We start from the raw sequence: 6,000 nt of genomic DNA on the forward strand, positions 1-6,000 counted from the left end.
GCGCTCCTCCTCCCTGCCTCCAAATGCTCACACCTGGTGTGAAGCTCCAGTTTCTTTCCGGGAGGAACAGAAGGGTCCTGCAGCTCTCAGCATCCTCCTTGGCTGGTGGCTCGGCCAAAGGAGGACCACAGGAGTCAGCCTGGTTTGGAATGGGCTGGGCTCCTTCTCCCCAGTCCATCTTCTTGCACATGAGCTGGGCTACGGGGAGGGGTGGATTCCTCTTGCCGCTTCTGGAGTGATGGGATGTCGGGCAACCGTGCCCCTGGACAGGGTGACCCTGCTTTTGCCAGAGTCCAGCCTCTGCTGCCTTCTCTCAAGAGAGAGTCAGAAGGGAGGAGCGGTGTGGAAGGACACAGCCCTGCCTGCAGCCCTGCTGATCTTCCCCTTGGCAGAGGATTCTGGTGGCTGTCAGAGGTGGGTGATGGTGGGACATTGCCATCCCATGTCCCCAGCAGCCTGGGAGCTCAACAAGCCTGTAAGCATGGCGATAACAGCACACCTCGTGTGAGGTGATGGGCAGGATGCTCCTGCACTGATGTCTCGTGTCCATGCCACGGGGCTGTCAGTCCTTCTGGCAGTGGGGCCGGCTCCCAGGCTGTACCCCTGAGAGGTCCCAAGTCCCTCTGGAGGCCCAGCAGCCCCAACCAGTCACTTCCATAGCAGATCTCCCAGCTCACCAGGAGCCCAGGTTGAGAGCACATCATAGCGTGTGGGGAGGAGGCTGAGACCTGGAAGAGCCCCTGGAAGATTGTGATGGGTCCTGAGCCCCATGCAGCTTTGTGCTTGGTGTAATCAGTGTTACTGGGGATTTCAACCTCTCCTCTACTCCATGCTGCTCAGTGAAGAAGCTGGGCTCCATGATGTGCAGCTGATGGCTTCCAACTTGCACTTCCTTTTCAGGCTGAGGCAAACAGGTCATTTATTGTTATTTATAGCAGGGAGCTCAGGCTGACATCCCCCTGCTCTCCTCTCCCTTCGGGGATGCTCGTCTCAGGAAAAGCAGAGCTGTGGCATGCTCTATGTGCGGCCACTGAGCCCCAGCCCCTGGCCCTGCTCTCCTGCCTCAGCCAGCCACCTGCGGGGAAGGTGCCATTCCCCATCACAGGGACCACAGAAAATATATTCCCTCTGGGCTGTTTCAAGCTGCACAAACGTCACAGTCCTTCCTGGAGCCGGGAACACAAAAGCTTCTGTGACAATAGGGAGCGTGGTACAGCCCCATGCTGCTCTGTTGCTACCCTCTGACTGCACTCCAGCCAGCACTGGGCACGCTGCTCCTGGGATCGATGGTGCTGGAGCACAGGTCCCTTCCCACTGTGGACAGGAGGCAGCCCAGTACCTGCAGGGCAGGATGGACACAGGGAAATGGCAGCAGACAATGCACAGAGCTGGCAGAAAGCAACTGTGTGGCTGCGGGGAAGGAAGCCCAGCTTCTCCAGTGCTTTGTGGGGCAGGAGAGGGGCTTTCAGCAAAGGTGTTACCTCAGCCATGGGGCAGCTGAGCCTGGGGTTCAGGTGCTGCTGGCCCTGGGTAATGGCCCAATAGCCCAATCAAAGAGCAGGAGCTAATTTGACCTGGAAATCATTACAAGGCAGTGCCAACCACCCTGCTGAGGGCAGCCTGTGTTTCTCACTGTACTCATCCCACCCTGCAGTTCCATGTGGCAGCTTTTGTTGGAGCAGCACCGAGCTTCCCAAGGTGCCATGAGCTCCTGGCAGTGTGACTGATGGTGAGCAAATGAAACCTTTGTGTCCCCAGGCCCATTACAGAGGGAAGATCTGCTGGGAACTGGAAAGAGAGCAGAGAAGGCATGAGGAGCAATTCCTCTGTGGAGGCAGGGGTGTGGAGGAGCAGGCTGTGGGCAGAGGTAGGGACGACAGGAGAGCCACACTGCATCTTCCACCTTTGTTTTCTTCCCCGGTTGCACACAGGGGGTGGGAGGGAGCAGGACCCCCCTTCCCAGGCTATGCTGGCAGTGGCTCCATGAGGACCGTGCCCAGTGCAGGGGCTGTCGGCAGATGCTTGGACCAAGCTTGACATCTGCCTCCCTGTCCATCCTCCCCATGGCTCCCGTCTGTTCTGGCCCGGCCCTTGGCTGCCGTGTGAAGGAATGTTAATAAGTGTCGAAACGAGAGAATAAAAATGTAATTGTTCCCCTCTCCTGCGCACGTCGGCTGCCGAGTTGATGTAAGGGCTTCTTTGTGCTGAGTCGGGAGCAACACGAGCTCTGCTGTCCTCCACGCTCCCAGCCGCTTTGCCTGGTAATTGCAGGTGTATGGCAGAGCACTCTCCGGCTCTCCGGAGGTGGTAATTGGAAACACTTGCCGGGACCGCGGCAGGAGCTCCTGGAGCACCGGCACGTTGGCCACCGCTCCCACTCGCGCCGCTTGCCGCTGGCAAGGCTCCGATTCGTGCCCTGGGGATGGGAGCAGAGCCTGTGCTGCTTGCAGACCTGCCTGCTTCCCCGTGTTCATTTACACCGGGCTTTTCTTCTCGCCACCTTCAATCTGCACGACTCAGGGAAAGAATGGAATGAAAGAATTGAAGCCCACAGGTCAGTCTGTGGGGGCTCTGGAATTGCCCAGGCACACCATGGCTCCTGTGGGAGCGGTGCCGGAGCAAGAGGTGTGAAGCCAGCAGCAGCATTCCCAGCTCTCTCCGGAGCCTTGCCATCAATCACATCCTCAAACCCGGGTCCTGGCATCCTTGTCCTGCCTCCCTCACTCAGAGGCAGCTGAGTGCTGTCTCTCCATCACTCGCGGTGGATGCTGGCAGCAGTTCCCCAGGAGGGGTAGCATCTCTGCCTGCACCATGCTGTGTCCACTGCCCTTTGTCCCGGGGCTCAGTACTGCTGCGGCACCTCTTGTACCTGGACACGAATTCAGCTCCGTTCCAGGCAGCACGAGCCTCCGCCGAGGCTGAGGGCCATGATTTACCATTGCCTAATTGACATGAGCAGTGCTACCCTCACCCCCTTCCCTGCAGTCACTTTAATGACCTACTTTTAATCTGGGGACTGGGATAAATTAGGGGCAGAAAAGGCCCGGGAGAGGTTTTGTTTGGCTTTTCTGTGGGTTGGTTTTTTTCTCTCCCAGCTCGGGCAGTGCATCTGGAGCCCTCTTCACTCTCGGGGACTCTTTAAACCCTGCTCCTTGAAAGACTCCCCCAGAACAACTTCTCTCCTTCTCTTTATTGCTGTGATTAAGATCCTCTCCCCACCCCTGTATCAAATCCAGCTGCAGAGCTGAAGAGATTCTTGGCAGGAGACTGAAGACAGAAACAATACTTCAAGTGGAGAAGGGGGGCTGAGGGCCAGAGCTCTTCCTAAAGCCCTGGAGAGTGTGGGGCTTCATTAAGGGGATTTTTGCAGCCTGTGGTCAGAAAATCCTTCAACTTTGTAGCTATAAAAAGTAAATTTCTATAATCTGTTTTGCCCAACCAAATTAACATGAGCATTTCATGGCTGGCGCCTTGTGCATCACCTAAGTGGTGCGGTCCTGCTGCTGCCACGCGCTCATTCCTGGCATGTCCCTGTTTCCCCATCCCTGGGAACCTCCCTCTGCCCTGGCTTGGTCCCTGCTGGGCAGGAGTCCTGACATAAGAAAACCCTTTGAGATGGTGCTCTGCAGAGCTGGGAGGTGGGAGAAGTGTGCTGAGCACCCACTGAGGACACAGTCCCCCCTGTACCAGCCCCTGCTCTCTCCTGCAGTGATTTGCTCCATGCACTTCTCTGCTGCTAAACGCCCCGCAGATGCTGAATGCACCCAAGGACCCAGGACATGCGTTGTTTTGGGGGAGCAAGGATTCCCCCAGCTGCCAAGGTGAGGTCCTTTCTGTTGTGCTAGGCTCTGTCAAATGCTCCTCTGCGGGAAGCAGCAGCTCGGGTGGCTGCAGAGTGAGGAGGGATGGGTGGCACACTCTGCACATCACAGTGAGTAGCAGCCTTGGGTTGCCTGGGGAGGTGGTGCCTCCAGGAGCCTTCCAGGCTTTGGGGCTGCAAATGGGAAGTTGTTAATAGTTTGGGGGGGGGGGGGGCAGGAGCGGGTAATTAAAAGCCATCAATAGGCTTGACTAAGAGAGGGAGGTTGTTTCAGTGGTTGTCTATTGTTGTGAACTACTATGCTCTGTAGAGAGCTCTGCAGCTCTTGGTGGGACGTGTGGCTTCTTAGGAACCAAAGATCAAAAGGTAACTGGACAACGTCGTGATAGATAAAAGCTGGGAAAGTTTGTAACTACATTGATGAAGATATTGGCCAGGGTAGCATATCCTTCTTGCGGTGCTTTGTGTGTTTCTGCTAAGCCCCTCTGCCTGCAGAAGGGCTTCCAATGGCGCTGGAGGGCAGGGGAGATGAAGAGTGAGGAGCTGGGGCATCTGCAGCCTCTTTTGGAGGTAAGGCTGCCTCAGGCAAGAAGCAAGAGCAGATCCAGTGCAGGAATGAATGTGAGAAAAGCAGACTTTGCTCTGGGTGGGGAATCACCGAGGGATTAAAGGTTTAATAAGATCAGAGGGACAAAGCAATAATTAGCCTAAATTATGCTGTAATTTAGGAAATTAAAAACAAAGCCTCTAATGTCAGAGTAATAACCATGCCAGCAAACAGGGGGAAGAGATGAAGAGCAAAGGGGGACGTGACAACTTGGGGTAAGGAAATCAGAGGAGCGGCCGCTCTCAGACCCAGGAGGGGTGATGGGGAGCAGCAGGAGGAGGGGAGGCATGGCCCGGATGGGGGCTCAGATGGGGTCCCTCTCTGCAGTGTGCTGGGTGTGCAAGCTGGGGCAGGCCTTGCCTTCACCTCCCTGCCTGCCAGGAGCTGGTGTCTGGTGATGGTGGGGCTGCAGCTCCCATCAGGACCCCAGAGCTGCAGCTCTGCTTCCCCACTTCCCACACCTTGGCATGGTGTATCCCCTCTGCACCCTTGTCCTGGGGGTTCTGCTGGCCACTGAAAGCCCTCGCTCCCTGCCAGTGGCTCCCCAGGGTCCCAGTTATGCTCAGTGGTGGTGTCTGCCGAGCTCCTGCACTAAGGGCTGCCTGGGAATACTGTGGTACCCCCAGTCTCCTCACACACCAAGGTGGGAGCTGGGGAAGTCACCCCTGGCTGGGAGCAGCATTTTCACTGGTACTCAAGAATTTGCCTGGAGAGACAATCAGCTCAGACCCCAAGACTTAGCTCATTACAATAACATCAAGATTAAATGCGATCTCGAAACAGCTGTCCTAAAGCTCCTTAAAGGATCTGAACAGATGTAACAAAAATAGATTTACGTTTAATTTATTACGTTTTCCCTCCCTTCATGTTTAGATCATTTGGGGGTTTTTAATAGTGTTTTATTTCTGTCTGGCCCTCCCCAGCTACTACTCTCTCCCCTGTTAACCCCGGACCCTCATTCTGCAACACAGTCACAGGGGAAAAAGCCCATTTCAGGGGACTGGGGACACTGAACTGGGTGTTTTTGTTATGTTTGTATTCGGGTTGGATGCCCAGTTGCAAATGAGGTAAACATGAAGAGAAGAATTAGGGCAGCGTGATGCTCGAAGCAGCTCTGGACTTGACCTTGCTCAGACTGGGCTGCTGAAAGCATCTGCCTGTAGCTGAAATAGCTCATCTCAAGCTCTGTATCTACCATATCTGCTGGATGACGGCAGCTGAAGAGAGAGTGGTTTGTTCAGCCCTGCCAAACAGAGGCTGAGAGAGGATATAATGGTTCTGTAAACGTATCCGGGGGAACAAATGCCAAAGAGGGAGACAAACCATTTACCTTAAGTGATAGCATCAGCACAAGATCAAGTGGTTGTAAATTAGGGAAGAATTAATTTAGGCTCGAAAGTAGGAAAAGGTTTCTGACCTTCTGATGGGTGACAGTGTGGAGCAGTTCCTGGAGATGGGGATGCAGCAGCTGGGGACCAGGACACTGGCTGTGCCCAGGCAGGAGCTCAGTGGGTTTCTGGAGGAGTTTGTGCAGCTGAACATTAAGCCCAGCAAACAAAGGGTGTTTCAACAG

Source organism: Neopsephotus bourkii, unplaced genomic scaffold (assembly GCF_033783945.1).
Source record: "Neopsephotus bourkii isolate Nb327-2 ecotype Australia unplaced genomic scaffold, CSIRO-AGI_Nbou_v1 NB_1067, whole genome shotgun sequence".
Taxonomy (NCBI): Eukaryota; Metazoa; Chordata; class Aves; order Psittaciformes; family Psittacidae; genus Neopsephotus; species Neopsephotus bourkii.